Here is a 17,246-nt window from a genome sequence, read left to right as displayed (position 1 = left end):
TTCCAGTCTTCAGCCAGCTCTAGCTTTTATTAAATACCCAATATCGCTAATACTGGCTTCAAAGAAACATCACGCATGATGCATTATGGGTAATGGTATACAAACTGAACCTATCAGTCCTACAGTCTGATTTTTACTGAAAAAGGAAAAGAATAGACATGACTGCACAGGGGGCTGAACTCTCATTATAGTCAATGCAAAGACCCCCTCTGACTTTGCTGGGAGCTGGCTCAGGCCACTAAATTCGCTGACTCGGAATGAGAAAGCAGGGTGAGGAAATAACGGATCGCTAACCTCACCTTGTGAGCTGTGGCCAGTGGAAGAGGGAAGTATAGACGCAGACAGTTATCGGCATTTGTGGCTTTTCAGGAAGACTATTTGGTAAGAGCCATTGTCTGGGTGCTGAAGGTTTAGACTGCTCATTTCCTAAAATGTTCTAGCTGGGTTGGCTAAAAATGCGACACTGGTTGCGCCTGCTTTGCATATAGGTCTTTGCAGCATTTTGCTCAATGAACCGGAAAGGCTGTAGCTTCTGCAAGGGCTATAAATGGACTGTAAAGGAGATGGGTTCATGGCCACGACCCCTCAAGCTTTCCGGACCGATTGCTATTTCAGATGAGTGATCCTGTGGCTTGCCGGAGGTTAGGTTAAGGCAGTAGACTAGGGTCTAGTTCCTGGCTCTGTCACAAGCTCCCTATGTAACCGTGGGCAAGTCCCTTGATTTCTCTGAGCTTCAAGATCTGTAAAATGGGGATGATCGTACGGCCGCCCTCTGTCGGTCTCAGATTGTATGCACTTTGGGCTGGAGCTGCCTCCTACTGTGTGTATGTACAGGACCTGGCACCCTGGGGTGCTGGTCTCTAAACTCTCCCACAATATAAATAATATAATATCGCTAATTAACTGTCAGGGTTTGACATCATCCTGTGCTGATGTTGCCTCACTAAATACTCAATAGGCAGTACAGTAGTTGGGGAAAGCCTGGACAACCTACTTATTCCGTCTTTGACTCTTCCATCTTCTCATTCATGAAGTGTGTTTTCTCTGAGCCAGAGCAGGGAGTTGCTCCCTGCAGATACGCAGGGCTTGCTGTGTGGTTTGGAAGCACATTTGTATCTTCTTCTCAGAGTTGCAAAACAAACAATAATAGCACCTCAGCCCATATGCTTAGTACACACGCAAGCTGCGTGTCTGTGATGCTGTGGCCACATGAACAGATAAGAGTTTAACAGGCAGCAATAGAAACATTTTCAGCACTGCAGGGTCAGGAGTTGAATGTTGGATTCAGCAGTGACCATGGCCAAGATGTTGCTAAGATACTAAAGAGGAGGTATCAATCAAATTGGTGCATATTTCTACTGGGCCTGGGGAGCTGACCCACTGGTACATCTCCCCACTGGACACTGCCTTACCCATGGCTCTGAAGTTGGGTAGCTGGAAATAACGTCACAAGGCCGGCCAGTCAGTGCCTTGCAATGCTCACCACACTGTCCTGGTTGCCTTTTGCAATCCTATTTCTGAGAACCATCCACTGAGGTTAGAGGCTGCGCAAGCATCGTCAGTGCCTCAATGTCCCTCGCATTTGGCTTCCTACACACCAAACGCAGAGCTGTCCTGCTGAGTACAGCTTGCTCCAACGTACCATAGCACTCAGCCTGACATCTACTCTCCTGCTATCTTTTCAGAATTGAACAACAGGATTAGACTGTCCATGGTCTGACCAGCAGGGCAGAGAAAGAACCAAGAGGCATGCCTGTGACATAAAACACGGTAGTATTAAAGGGACTAGAAGGTGACCAGTCCTCACTGTGCTTTGAGACTTGGGTGCTGCTGTCAAGAGGTCTCCTAAAAGACAAGAGGGTCCAGCTACCCACCTCAGTAGGAGACTTCCATGGAAAACCCAGGTGCTGTGGGCAGCAGTGCTGAGAGGGCACCTTACACTCACAGTCAGAGTTGAAATGAGACCATAATATAGCATTGAGGGCAGATGCTGTCTTCATCTGGGTCACTCATGGTTGTGAAAGATACCATGATGCTTTGCCTTGGTGGACTGTCCACGTTCCAGCTCATGTCTTCTCTCTACCTAAAATTCTCCTGTGGTGTCAACGGGTTACAGTACTCTTCCACCTATCCTAGACAGGTGTGAAGTGCTGATGCATGCATGATGCTGGTAAACCAGGTGCCAGCTCTTGCAAGGCTGTAGGTTTCAGCTGAGCCCTTACAAATTCATAGCTGGAAACCAGACCAGCTCACCTGTATGTTAGTATTGTTCAAGGTAGGCGTTAGATTTGTAAAGATGAGTCTAAACAATAAACACGATAAGTTGTGGCATGCATTAATCTTACCTGTAATGTGTGTCCTGTGCTACAAGGTAATATGTAGTTTTTGCTTTATAATTGTACAAGTGCCTGGTCTGAACTCATGAACCTAGGCAAGAAGAGTGGTTCCCCCTGCCCCTCAAGAAGGACCATCAAGACTAAATGGTTCCATTGTAGGACAAAAACTTTGATTGCCCCATCCACCCATGAAGAAGTTACGTGCAGGAGCTCTCATCCCATTGGTTTGAGCTCTGGGGGAAAGAAATATAGAGAAGAAGAAACTTATCTCTTTGAGGTTTGTACTCTTATCGGGCTGAAGCTAGGAAATAAAAGCAGAGATCCCCAGGGTCGACCTGGGTTAGCCCTAAAAGGCATTCAGTGGACAGATGACTACATCTCTGTCATCTTTTGGAACCACAGAGTGTAGCTCACCTGTGCTCATATGCTGCCTGCTCTAACCTGTAAATAACTCATTTCTTTTTCCTAGTTAGTGTACTATAGACTTGGCTACCAGCATTGTCTTTAGTGTGAGCTGTAAGGTACAAACTGACCTGGGGTAAGATGACTGGTCTCTTGGGACTGGGAGCAATGTGAATATTTTGTGACTTTTGAGTAAGTGACCGTTTATCATGCAGTCCAGCTTGCCTGGGTGGCAAAGACAGACTGCAGTGCCCAAGGGGACTGTGTCTGATTCCATGGCCAGACTGTTACAGTGATTCAGGTGGTCATATTGGTTACTGGTTTGGTGATATCTAACTATAAAACATACCACCAGTTTGTGGTGTCAGCCCTGAGGTTGGCACTCACGGCATGAACCGCTCCAGACAGCGTGACAGCATGCTTTTAAACTGCTGCTGCTGCTGCCCTCCTCTCTAGTGGCGCATTTCCGTAGGGGGATGCGGTGGGACGGCAGGATGGGGTAAAGTGATCCAGACACGCACACAATGTTTTCCTACACACACACACACACACGGACTGTAATCACTTTGTTGGCTGCTTTGGGATCTCCAGATACAAGGTGCAAGATAAATGCCAGTCCCTGAGTGTTACGACAGCTGTGGAGTGACATTCACCTATGGGTGCCAGTGAACAGGCGGGAAAAAGCAAAAGAGACAGAGGTTCTGGATGGTACAGTGGCTAGTGCTGGGAGCCCGGAGATCTGGGATCTATTCCCAGCTTGGTCATTGACTTGTTGGGTGGTGTTCAGCAAAACACATTAAGCTCTCTGTGCCTCAGATACAGTCCTGTATAAGACAGGGATAACATAAAGGGCTTTGAGCTCTTGGGAGGAGAGATGTTAAGTATTAGCATCATGCCCACAGATCCCTGCAGACAATCCCTCTAAGTGCCTGAATAGGTCAACAATTTAGAAGTGTGAAACTCATTATGGAACAAGCCCCACTGTCCTCTTTGTCCCTGCTGACTCCTGGCTGGGCCTCTCTCCTCACTCCCCTCCTGCGAGGCATAAGACACATCATTCTGATCCTAGGAGTCACAGGTGTGGCAAACACAGGGCAATGTCATCTGAGTCTCTGCCTCCTCCTCATAAAAAGGGTCTGATCCTGCTCTCAGTTGAATGCATGTCAATCAAGAAAAATGCAGTGGAAGTCCATGGCGCAATAGAGGGGTAAAAGCAGGGCACGGGAACGCAGAATCAGACCCAAAGATTTGTGTCTGTGACTTTGGAAGTCTTGAGAAAGCTGGCAGCATTGTGTGCAAAGACAGACCTTGGAAATGTTCCTGGGCTGGGTAAAGCAGCCTCACTGTGCTTTATAGACTCCTTTGTAGTCTGATCACGGCTGCCTGAATGTTTGTGGCATTTCAATGAATGCAGAATTCCTAGGGGATGGCATAAACTCATGTGACACCCAAGTGCAATCGGCAACCTGCCAAGTCCAGCAGAGCATGGAGTGAGTCACACAACCTGGGGCCATGCATCAGACCTCACAAGAGCCTTTGTGCTCTCCCCTGGAAAGGGAAAGGCAGTGCTTGGCATACATTCTTGGGATTTTGTTGAGGGGTGGGGGATTGGTTGTCCCTTGGGATCCATAACAGGTGAGGCTGGGTGTCTGCTACACTATGGCTTCAGTGACCAAACCTAGGCCACTTAGGGATTTTTTCCAATGAGTCATGGGCCCTGATCCTCAGCCTGGGACCCAGGGACAGATTCCCAGCAATGTATAGAGGTAGGAACTATGCTACAAGGGGCATGGAGAAAATTCACCCTGACCTGCACCCCCTGCTATTCCACCCTAGAGCGCCCCACTCACACAGACCACTGCACCCCGTTGTGACCTGCACCCAGTGCACCCCAGAGTGCCCCCCTCACAGACCAGTGCACCCCCACCCTGACCTGGGGCGGAGTGGTGGAGGCAGGAGGGAACGTGTCCTTAGCACATCCCATGTGAAGGCTCTGGGCTATTTAGGACTACAGAGCCGCCAGCAGGAGGCTGCTGTGGATTGGAGCACCCGCAGTGGTATTCTAGTTTATCCTGGAAGGTAATTTAAGTCCCTGAAGTAGCCCCAAATCCTGAGGTCACCGAAGTGTCTTAAAGCCAGCTTCATCCCCAAGCTCCATGGGGCTTCACCTTCTGTGCACACAATCTCAACCCTGGTGTGCACATTGGGATGGGGTGGGGGCAAAGATGGCTTTGAGATAGCCCCTGATCCTGGGCTGCCTTGCCTGTGTGCCGGTCCAGTCCCCAGCATCAATCAGAGCAGTCTTATGCCTGCTGTCGCTTACACTGGCTGCCAGTGACTCCAAGGGCCTGTTATGGAAGCTGGGGATAGGCAGGGTCCTGGGAAGCTCTGTCCACGCCCCAGCCACACTCCCTAAACCAACAGCCAGGAATGGGTGTGGCAGAGGAGTTGCTATACTGGCTCTGTGGGATCCCCATCCAATGGGGTGATCTTCCTCTGGCCGGCTTTACGGCTGCCTTGTGCCAGGGGAATGACTTCTTGGGCTGTGTTAGTGCTTTGTCACCCGCACACTTCACCAGCCTCCTCTACAAATGTCTTGTACTTGGGCTCAGCCCGGGTTCTGGGCAGTACAGCAGGGGGGTGGTGAATGGTCATGACCTATTCGTTAATTGTTAATAAACAGCCGTAAGCCTTTCTAAAATAAAGGGTTTGTATTTGGCTTTCCCCATCATTTCCCATGACACACAACCTAGCATTCATTCCAGCACTGTGTGTCATGACTTTCCCGTTCTCATTGTTATGCCTTTTGCACTCTTTCCCTCCACCAAACCATGGTTTTAAGATGCCAGCCTGAAAAAGGGGATGGCAGAGCCTTTCATCTACGTTTGTGCTGTGTAACAGCTGCTTTGGAGCTGCTGGGAAATGAGTTGGTGGGTCTCGGTCTGGTTACGCGGGAGCAGGTGTCCATATGATGAAACCACCACCCATACCGGCACCAATTAGTTCCCTTGGTGGTCTCAACAGAACAGCCACGGAGTCCGAGCTCCCATCCCACCCTTAGGTTGGACTCAGTAGTCCTGTAGCAGCCCCCTGGGCTGTTTCACTGAGAGGGACGGCTGCTATCACACAGCTAGGAAAACCACCTCCATCAAAAACACATCCGTGCTGCTGCAAGGTTTGGGAACTGCGCTCACCCTTACACCACTACGGCTTTAAAGCACCAGCAGAGATCCCCTTTCCCACCACTACTGCTGCTGTTTACAAACCTGTCACTTTCCGATTTCCTCCCTCCCCACCCTTTGCCCACTCCCCTCTCTCCAAATCGCTGGATTAAGATTTGGACAGCAATCAAATATGTAACATTTATCATCACAGCCTGATTTGTGCGAGTGCTACAGATCAGAGCCGCATAGACAGTGCAGGGCCAGAAAGTGTCAGCGCAAAATTCCCACCCAGCACGCTGCCTCAGGCGTTCCAGCTCCCATCTCAGAGTGTTCTGTCCCCTCCCCGGTCTGTGGGGCTACAGAAACGCAAGTGGCTCTGAGTGCATTACAGATGTGTCTAGCAGGGCACTGTGGTTTACAGGACAGGAAATACACAAATTCCAGACATTAGAGAGACAAGGTGGGCGAGGTGATATCTTTTATTGGACCATCTTCTGGTGGTGAAAGAGACAGGCTTTCGAGCTTACACAGAGCTCTTCTTCAGGTCTCTCTCACCAACAGAAGTTGGTCCAATAAAAGATATTACCTCACCCACCTTGTGTCTCTAATATCCTGTCATCAGCACAGATACAACAGTGCAAACTCCAGCTATGTCCCTTAAAGGCAGAGATTTGGAGCGGTCATTGCAGGAACCTCTCCGAGGATTCTAACTGGTTTCTTGTGGCTTCTGCTGGAAGATCAGCAACCAGCAGATCAAAGCACTTGTTGCTCTGGACAAATCCTAACTGCTAGCAGGAACCAGCAGGAGCCAGCTGACATGATCTGAAATCCACACTAGGCATCCCTTGGGAGAACAAGGGTTCTCTGGGGTGTCCGTGGTTCTGCCAGGGAAGGCTGAGTAGACCTCACTTGAGGTGGTACTAGGAGGGGCAGATGCAGTTCTCCTTGTTAAAATGCAGGGGTGGGTGAGCCCAGAAGTTCAGTGAATCCTCAGAGTGCAGATCTCTTCAGGGCTGGCACCGCCAGGCAGTTCAACAGGGTCCAACACCACCAGACTAGGTCTGCTGAGGTGAACCGGCTACAGGGTCATAGGGACAAGCGATGGAAGGGCCCCTGGCAGGGGAAAAGACTGACTTGCTGGGACTAGGCCAGTGGTTTAAGATTTCCACAGGAGTCCGCACCTCCGCTCAAAACTTTTTAGGGGGCTGCAAATGAAAAAAGGCTGAAAAACACTGAACGAGGCTCTGTAGTCAGACCTTGTACGGCTGGATCAGTGGATAAAGTGATTGCTCAGCCCTAGCTGGAATGAAGCTACTGCCTAATGCTCCTTCACAGCCCCCAGGCCGGGCTTATCCATACCTGCCTGCCTTGTCGGCAGACCAACAGTTGCTCACACAGCTGAGCCCTACCCTGCTGCTGCGGGAAGTTTTTCGAGGCTCCTTTAGCTCAGCTGTGTTGAGCAGCTGTAGGTGTGGGGGGCAGTTGGAGGATTTGCTGTTTAAGGGCAATGGAATTCATCCCACCCTTAGTTGGGGGGCTCCCTGGGGCTGGCCAGACAGCTCCAGCAGGCATGGGGAACAAACAGATTTAAATGGGAAAAACACACTCAATCACTCTCACACCAAACTGTCCTTGCATCCTAACCTGAGCAACTCGCAGCACATTGTAATACACCCTGGGGCTGGCAAATTTCTGGATTTTTTAATACAAACCCCCAAAGGAAGTTACCCCCCCCCCCAGCTTGAACCCCTTATCCTCTAGCTCCTGCTGACTGGAAAAGCAGAGCAGGCAGTCTTTACTCTAGCTAGTGTGCTAAAGATAAGGGTGTGGACATTGCAGCTCCAGGAGAAACTCAGGCTAGCTCAGACAAAGTGAGATGGGGGAGCTTGGACGCCGGCAGCTAGCCCAAGCCAGGCGCGCTCCCAAGGGCAGTGTAGACATACCCAGTGAAGACTCCTCTGTGATCTCTGGAGTTGCTCATCAACAGCCTGCCAGTCCCAGAGCCATCAAAACATTTCTGACCAAAATCCCACTCCAGGCTGAAAAATACCCATACAACCACATAGCCAGGTGCGCCTTAAATCTCACGTCCTTCCTGAGGGATCAAAGACACACCTGGCCCCAGCCTGTTCGTTTTACATGAGTACCCATGCGTAAGGTACCAAGATTTGGCCCAACCTCAGCTGATGCTGTTCATTTGTTACTGGGGGTGTCAGGAGCTGCTCTGGTGAGAACAGAGACCAGCTGAGTCCAGTGGGCTCTGTTCAGAGTTGAAATCCAGTGACCTGCACTCAGCCCTACAGGGGAAGGAAATTCCCCTCTTTCCTAGTTTCGCAGCAGCGCAGCTCAAATAAGGGGGACTTTAGCCCCCTTCCCGTCCGGCCCCCTCATGAGAGAGTCCTGCAGGCGGCTGAGTCCCCTGGCCACTGGGTGCAGCGTCCTTTGGCTGCAATCAAGGGCGGGCCAGCGGTTCCCCAGGCGGGCACCTGGGGATTTAAAGGGCAATTCCCTCGCCCCGTGCCAAGCGCTGCCCACCTCTGCCAGGCAAACACGCTCCTGACACCCACACCTGCCTCTCCCTAAGGGATTCACCAGCCCCGCCTCGGCCCAGGTGAGCGGTGCAGCCCCCCACACGGCTCCGGGGGCGCAATGCGAGAGCCCAGCCCTGCCCAGTGCGTCCACACGGGCACAAGGGAAGAGTCCCGGGGGATTGGCGCCGCCTTATTTAGCGTCTTGATCGCTGCACCCCCCGCTAACCGCCCCCCAACCCCCGATCGCTGGCGCCCCCGCCCCCTGGCCCGGTACCTGTGCTCGGACGAGGGGCGCTGCGGCCGGCGGGCGGTGGGAGCAGCGCGGCGGGGAGTCTCCGGCGGAGGCGAGCGAGGGCTGCCACTGAGGTCCCGCGCCCGGCAGGGGGAGGAAGCAGCCTGCAGCCCCCGCGGGGAGTCGGGCGCGCGGGGCGGCGGCTTCGGGCGCTGGGGCTGCACCGACGCCTCCGCAGCGGGCTGGGGGCTCCGCGCCCGGCTCTGCGCCGCGCACTCCCGCTTCCCGCCCTGAGGCAGCTCGGAGCGTCTCGGCTTCACCTGCGCTGTCCCGGGAGCCGCCCGGGAGTGCGAGTCCTTCCCCCCCCCCCCCCCCCCCCCCGCCGCAGCGCGGGCGGCCGGGCGGGGCTTGGAAAGCCCAACTCACCGGGGAACTAACCGCCCCGACTGTCCCCAGAGATCAGAAATCCCGCTCCCCCCATTGCCAAACAAGCCGGGCCTGGGAACCCCAACACGGTGTGTGACCGGATCCCGGGCTGGGGCGCTGCGCACCCGACTCTCTCCGCCCCTTGCAACAAGCGACAAGCCAAAACCTAGCCAACAAGCAGCTCACCAGCCAAAAACAAGCCCCATGTCTGTGTTTTTTTCTTCAGGGGGTTGGCATGTCTGAAGGACAGGCGGGACTTGGAGCTGGCTGGTTGCCTGCCCCCCTGAGCCCTCAGCAGCTCCCACCACACGGAGAGACTGTCACACACCCAGGCACTATCACATCTCCTATACACACACAGACACACACACACAGGCACCCTCCTACCCAAACACCCTACACACACACGGGCACTCTCCTACCCAAACACCCTACACACACACACACAGGCACCCTCATACCCAAACACCCTACACACACACACACAGGCACCCTCATACCCAAACACCCTACACACACACAGGCACCCTCAGGTGATCCCTTGTCACAGAGTCCCCGGGCGATGCTCTGGAACTGCTCCCCACAAAGCCAGTCAGGACTTCGGGGAGCCTGCTCTCCCTTGGAGCCGACTGTCTTCAGGGCAAGAAGCTCACACAGCTTCACCTTCCTGGGTCTGACCTTGGAGCATTCAGCATATGCCCCTCCGTGCGCTTCCCATAGCGAGTCCGCCCAGGTGGGGTTCTGGGGAAGCCAGAGGGTCCTGCATGCACCCCCACTTCATCACACCCCTACACACAGACACACAACTGGCACCCTTACATCCCTATACACACACACACAGAGCCATCCTCAGACCCCTACACGCACACAGAGGCACCCCTATACATGCACACACCTTACACCCCCCTACACACACAGGCACCCTCAGACCCCTACACACATGCCAGAGAGACACTGATGGTACCTCATATCTCTCCCTCCCCAATATTCACCATCCCCTGAGGTTTAATGCACTGCTTATCATTACTGAAATGGATGGCTTGATAACTGCACCCTGGTGTGAGGCCCAGGCAGGAGGGGAAGGAGAGGACGGCTCTGTTAACAAGTCAGTGAGAAGTATAGAAAGGATGGGAATTAATATGCAAATTACTGATATTATTACAGATTGATTGGCTCTTGTCTAGCTTCCCACCTGCCTCAGATAAGCAACAGCTAGAACAAAATCGAAAATCCACAGCATCCTTATTGGCCTTGTCCACACCAAGGTCCTGCTGGTGTTAAACCATAGCTGCTCTGGCTGGGGATCATCCATTTTTAAGGCTATTTGGTGTATGTCTGCACTGCAGTGTCAGCCCAGGGCTAGTAGAACTTGAATTAATAGACCCTGGGTTTGTTAACCTAGGGCTTGAGCGTCTATGCTCATTTGTAACCACAGGTTAGGAACTGTTGAATCTTGGGTCACCACCTGGGACTCCAGTGTCTACGTATGCAGGCCCAAGTCCAGTCACCCATATGCCAGGCTTCCTCGTGCCCTCCCCAGACGTGGCCCTTTGTTCGTGGTGCAGTGAGGGAAAACTTCAACTGTCCAGAGGGCAAAGAAAGTCGGCCTGTGGGATCATGGGATACTTTTGGCAGACTCCCAGTCCAGTGGGGATGTGTCTACATTGCAAAGCGATAGGGCTTGACCCTTGGTCCCAGCTTCACTCAGACTCAGACCCTCCACCCGCATGGGGCCTGCAGCTCCTGGGTCCAAGCACTGGGGTAGCGTGATTTGTGTGTAGAGTGAAGGGAGGTGAGGCTTGAGCCTGAGTTCAAACCGAGAGTTTGGTCCTGTGTAAACTGTCTTATAACCCAGTTAAAAGACACTCCCCCTTCCCCCTGCCCCCGGCTGTAGCCTGGGCTTGTACATCCTGGGGAAGGGACTGTATTGTAGCTCTCCAGCACCTTTGGGCCTGCCACATGGAGCACCATGGAGGATTGCCCGCTTTCTCTACTAGTGCCAGGCCACTTGACTCCATCTGGGAGTATGTCAGCTGCCAGCTCCAGTTCTCTGCTGGGTTCCTGTCCAGACTGAGCTATTCAGGCTTCATCTGCCCCATTTTTGTCCAAGATTCTGTTTTCTTCTGGCACCACATAATACAGGTGTGATGCAGAGGAGCCGTGGGAAGAGACTTAACTTCATTTCCTGTCACAGAGCAGACGGCAGTAGCCACCGACTTTAGTGGTTACTGTACGTTCACCTGCTCTCTTGGAAAGAGAGAGAAGAGAAAAAAGTCAGGTGTGTGGGTAGACAGGGTGGGTGAGGTCATATCTTTTATTGGGCCAGGGAGATAGAGAGAGAGGTCTGATGAGCTATTTAACTGTCTGAGTTAACCATGGCCCCAGCCAACCCTTATCTAATGTGGTGGTTTTGCTATAATAGCTGTATGGGGCTGCTGGCTGAGTAGCTCTTTCTTCCGCAAGTGCTTGTGCAAATGCACATTCCACCGTTGGTGTGTGCACGCCTAGTGCACTTGGCCAGACACCCTTCACCAGCAGCACCTGTTGGGCTGGTGCATGCACCCTAAATGTCTTTGTACCCACCCGCTCTGTCGGAGCTGGCAGCAAAGCTTGCTTTTCCTTGCTTATCAGCAGTTTCTCCTTGTGTAAACAGTAGTTAGCATAGTCGTTAGTCTGTGTTGTATAATGTTTCCTTTGTTCTCCTCTATAGGAAGTCCTTGTGGATACTCTGGTACCAGCATAAGTCCCCAGGTTTTAAAAACTGCCCCTCTTGCCAGGCAGGCGGACGAGATGCCTCCTCTGTCAGGCTGTGAGTTTGGTGTGGTGCTCATGGTAATCGTGAATTTGAATAGAACCCATGACCCCCACAGTGGCGACGCCTCTCCCTCCGGGCATTGCGACCTGGCCCACGTGGTCACAGCACCACTCAAGTTTTGTGCATCCGCCCTGCTGTAAATGGAGGGGTGGATGTGTCAAACCCAGCATGCTAGGTCTCAATGCCAAACAAATCTGGCCCTCCACCCCCATTTCTGTCCATGGAGGGGTGGATTTGCCAACGTGGAGTGGCACTGCAACCACGAGGGCCAGCTTGCAACACCTGGAGTGGGGACCCAGGCCCAGCCCCGTGGGATGGGGCAGCCGCTGCAGCGTGGGCTCACTAGCCAACCCTTCCTCCTTTTTTCACACCTCTGCCATTAAATGTATTACAATTTTCTGTGAATAAAAAGAGTAGCCTTACTCATCTGTTTAGGTGAAGGGCATGATAGGGACAAATGCAGTATCGGCGAGTCCTTCTCAAGGGTATGTCTCCACTGCAATCAGAGGTGGGAGTGCAGCAGATGGAGCATTGATCTAATTAGTTGAAGAATAGCAGGAGTAAAGCCACAGCAAGTTGGGCAGCAGCACGGGCTGTATAACCCTGCCCGGGACCTGGCTACGTACGAGAGTAGCTAGCCCCCAAGAGGAGGCAAGGTAAGCCTCAACAGCACCATAGTTAGCCCTCCATTCAACCTGACTCCTCCAGAAAGTGGCCCAAATTTCCATGAAGAAAGCCTTCCGCTTTGGCATGAACATGTTCGACCCATCAGTCTCAAGGCAGCCAATTTGACTGCTCCACACCAGTTATTCTGGATCTTCCCAACCCATCCCCTCCCTTTGGGAACTTGTCGTACCACTTCCCTGCTGCCTGGAACTCCATAACCACTGATCAGTGGGTTCTAGAGACTATGGAACAGGGATACACCATTCAATTCCAGTTCTTGCCCTACCCACAGCATCCTCCCCTGTTCCTATTCAGGGACCTTCTCACAGAATTGTACTGCTTCAGGAGCTGCAGTTTCTTCTAGCTCTTGGAGTAACAGGAGGGGGGGTCCCTTTATACCATAGGGAAGTGAGTTCTACTCCTGATATTTTCACCCCAAATGAGAGGGGGTTGAGGCTATCCTAGACTTAAGGAAATTGAACATCTTCACCAATAAGCAAAACTTCAGGATGGTGTCCCCTGCCTCCATTTTCCCATCCTTAGATCCCAACGATTGGTACATTGACCAACAGGATTCCTATTTTGATGCGGTTATCCACCCAAGCCACAGAAAAGTATGTGTGGGACCACCACTGCCTCTCATCAGCCCCACAAAGCCTTACAAAGTGCCTGGTAGAGGTAGCAGCACATGTCAAATGACTCAGGTATTCCCAACCAACGATTGGTTGATTTGTGGTCGCATCAAGTGACGAACAGCATCTATCAGAGCCAGCCCCTGTTTGCACGGGTGGGTCTGAAAATAAACAAGGACAAACGGATACTATTCCCTGTGCGAAGAATTGAGTTCATTGGGGCCATTCTCGATTCTACAACTGCAGCCACTGGAAAGATTTCACCAATCTATAAGTTCAACCGAGAACCACAGGGAGCGCTTGTCTGAGGTTGCTGCTACCCATGGCATCCGGCATGTATGTGACTCAGTGTGTCATATGTCACCTGAGGTGCATGCAAAGCTGGGTGATGTCTGCATATCAGCCAAACAAGCATTTCTGGACATGCTGATCTCCTTACCTGCTCCAATCATATCATTGCTACATTGGTGGAGGAGTCTGGAAAACATCTGCACAGTGGGGTCTGCGGTTCCCCTTCTCTTCCATCAAAGATGTGAGTGATGGACACATCCACTCTGGGCTTGGGAGCTCATCTAGATAGCATACAGACTCAGGGTCTCTGGTCCAGCCAAGAATCAGCTCTCCAAAAAAACATTTTGGAGCTGAGGGCCGTTCTTTATGCCTGTGAAGTTTTCCTACCACCTATCAAAGGCCTTCTCAATCCAAGTAATGACAGACCATACGACTGCTATGTTTTACCTCAATAAACAAGGCGGGCTGAGTTCCAGCCCATTATCCTCTGGCACTTCTGCATCTGGAATGACATTACCCTCACGGCATCTCATCTTCTCAGAGTGCAGAGTGTTCTAGGAGGTCACCTGTGCCAGAAGTCCATCCATGCCCATGAACAGACTCTGACGTACAAAATAGTTAAGATGATTTTCAATAAAGGGGATATCCCTGCTTTTGAACTATACCCTACCAAGGAGAATAGAAAATGTCACCACTTCTGTGCTGGGGCAGTCACAGCCCAGGATTGATAACAGATGTGGGGCTTCCTTGGGGCCCAGATCTTATGCATTCATACCCTCCATCCCCCGGGTTCCCAAAGTCATCAGAATGGTCAGAATGATTCCAATAGCTCTGGCATGGCTGAGGAAATTTTGTTTTTCAGATCTTCAGACTCCGCCAGTACAGCCTCCCATGAGCCTGCCACTTCTCCCAGACTGAATCACCTAAGATCTCGGCAAAGTCCTCACCCAGCTCCTCGTGGATTTTGACTGGCTAACATCATCAGAGGTTCTGCCTACATGGTGTCCAGAACATCTTGTTTAACAGCAGGAGAAGCTCAACCAGAGCAACTCACCTAGTTAAAGGGGGGGGGGAGGGGGATTTTGCTAGACTTAAAACAAACAGGTCTCTCTAAGAGTTCAATAAAAGTCCACTTTGCAGCCAATTCTCCAATGACCTTCTGTTCTATAGGCGTTCTGTTTTTTCCCATTCTATGGTGAGAAGACTTCTAAAATGCCTAAAGGGATTAACCTCCAGTAAGGGAACTAGTGCCTTCCCCGACTGGCAAGACTTATGCGACTACCATTTGAGCCATTGGCTTTCATGTTCTTTCTTCCATTTGTCAGCTAAGACAGTCTTTCTAATGGCAATAACATCATCAAGGAGAGTAGGAGAGCTTCAAGTTTTAATGGCAAGGCCCTTATATGCTGTATTTTGTAAGGACCAGGTCTCATTAAGGCCTCACCCATTGTTTTTATTGAAAGCGGTCTCAGAATTTCACCTGAATCAGGTCATATATATGCCAATATCCTTTCGTTAGGAGGGTGGTGAAGTACTGGAATGGGTTACCTAGGAAGGTGGCGGAATCTCCATCCTTAGAGGTTTTTAAGACCCGGCTTGACAAAGCCTTGGCTGGGATGATTTAGTTGGGGATTGGTCCTGCTTTGAGCAGGGGATTGGACTAGATACCTCCTGAGGTCTCTTCCAACCCTGATATTCTATGATTCTGAAACTGCATGCTCCTGGGGATGAGGAGAGGTTTATTTTCTGGATGTCCCCAGGGCAATCTCATTTTACATAGACAGGATGACACAATTTAGATCATCAGCAAGGCTCTTTGTAGCTTACTCAGAGAGAATGAGAGGTCAGGTAGTATCAGCACAAAGAATTTCCAACTGGATATCTGCCTGCATCAGGACATGTAATGACTTGGCAAAGGGGACAGCATCATTCTTCCAGGGCTCAAGTACCTCAGTGGCTTTTCTCAGCAATGTTCCAGTCCTAAACACTTGGCAAGCAGAAGACTGGTCTTTGGTACAAATGTTCACTCATTATGTTCTCATTGAAGCATCCAGAGCTGATGCAAACTTTGGAAAGGTAGTTCTACGCTGTGCTTGGAAATCACTAATAGTGGAATACATATGTGCACGATTACTCGAAAAAGAAGAAATAGTTACTTACCTGTACAGTGACTGTGGTTCATCGAGATGCGTTGTGCACATCTATACTACATGACTCACCCTCCATCCAGTCTATTAATATCACAATTTCAGTGGCGAAGGAACCTCACGCCCTCAGTTGGAAGCATTAGGACACTCAGGAAGGATGCATGCACCATGCCAACAAGTACTGCTGGCCCAAAAGCCTCCTGGTCAAGAGCACTGGGCATGCACGCACCGACAGTGGAACATAGATGTGCACAATGCATCTTGAAGAAGTTGCCATACAGGTAAAAGTAACCACATCTTCTTCTAACTGGTCTTTCCTGTGTTGCTGTGCATTACCCTGGTGGTGTTGCTACATCGTTGTGTGGAAGGAGACAGCTGAGCTGCTCAATGGCGGAGCTGCTTGTGTTGTTCTAATTACACAAACATTTTCATTCCCACGGGAAAGAGGAACTTCTTGCCTCAGACTGTGCCCACCGAGATCTCCCAAGGGGATTCCGAACACACTGGCTGCCAGTGTCCCTGCAGTGTGACTAGTAACGCACAGCCCATGCGTGACCATGGCTAACACATCCTCCTTTGAAGAGCAGCCATTCTTGCAGAGAGAGGGAGCAGCAGATGCAACAAGATGGTTTTTCATCACGGTCAGTCACACAGTTGTCTCTCTGTGCCTCAGCACGTGGCCCTGGAGCAAATTCATGTGGGCAGAGATCAAAGCCAGCTGTGACGGGGGAGGTGGATAGGAGGATGGCGGATGGAAATAGGATGATTCAGCTGGACCAGGCATTTAGCTAGGGCCGGTGTAACCACTAGGCGAACTAGGCGGCTGCCTAGAGCGCCAAGATTTGGGGGCACCAAAAAGCGGTGTCCGGCGTCATGGAAGTCAGCTGAACAGGGCAGGGCGGGGAGCGAGGCCTCCATAACAAACCTGCCCTGCAGTGAGGGGCGCCGCACAGGACAGTCAGTGGGAGCCTGTGATAGAGCAAGGAGGAGACAGCCGACCGGGCACAGCGACTAGCGCGGCCAAGGGACGGAGTCGTTGGGGGAGGAAGGACGCGGTCCTGAGCTCAGGTGAGCTTCGCCCTCCAACGCACCGCACCTGGGGCCGGGTGCAGCCGCCTCCTGGGGTGAGGAAAAGTGAAACTAAAGCCCGCAGCACGGCGGAGGGGAAAGGGCTGGCGCAGGTGCTGCTTCCAAACACCAACCCCTCCCCCCCGCAGTGGCACTGTGCCAATGCAGGGAGCCGGCCCTGATCCCCAGGGAGATCCTCACCTGCTCCCTGGGAGAGCCCGGCTCTGCCCTCCTTGCCCCTGGGTCCCCCCTGGAGGGCGAAGTACTCAGAGCCTGGGAACGTTTAGAGACCCTGTGAGCTGGGGGCATTCTCAGCCTCCTCCTTGCTCATACGTTCCCCCGGGCCAGAAGGGACGTTGTGACCATCTCCTCTGATCCCCTTGTATTAATTCTAATGAACAATGCCATATTATGCAGAATTCATTTCTGAAAGTTTATAATAAGCGATGCTCTGGGGGGAGGGGAGGAGGAGGTGGGGCGCAAGGTGGAAGTTTTGCCTAGGGCGCAAAATATCCTTGCCCTGGCCCTGCATTTAG

General features: G+C 51.9%; 1 protein-coding gene across 1 annotated transcript in view; it reads right to left on the bottom strand.

Annotated features, from left to right (window-relative positions):
* The window catches only part of ADGRG1 (adhesion G protein-coupled receptor G1), a 38,673-nt gene extending 29,923 nt beyond the window's left edge, over positions 1-8,750 (bottom strand). The window contains exon 1 of the mRNA XM_065416368.1: positions 8,708-8,750. The gene's annotated coding sequence lies outside the window, so the exon portion shown is untranslated. The remainder of the gene's footprint in view (positions 1-8,707) is intronic.
* Between the last annotated feature and the right edge of the window lie 8,496 nt (positions 8,751-17,246).

This window comes from Emys orbicularis, chromosome 14 (genome assembly GCF_028017835.1).
Source record: "Emys orbicularis isolate rEmyOrb1 chromosome 14, rEmyOrb1.hap1, whole genome shotgun sequence".
Lineage (NCBI taxonomy): Eukaryota > Metazoa > Chordata > Testudines > Emydidae > Emys > Emys orbicularis.
The sequence above is the reverse complement of the archived record's forward strand: the minus strand, read 5'-3'. Positions and strand labels throughout refer to the sequence as shown.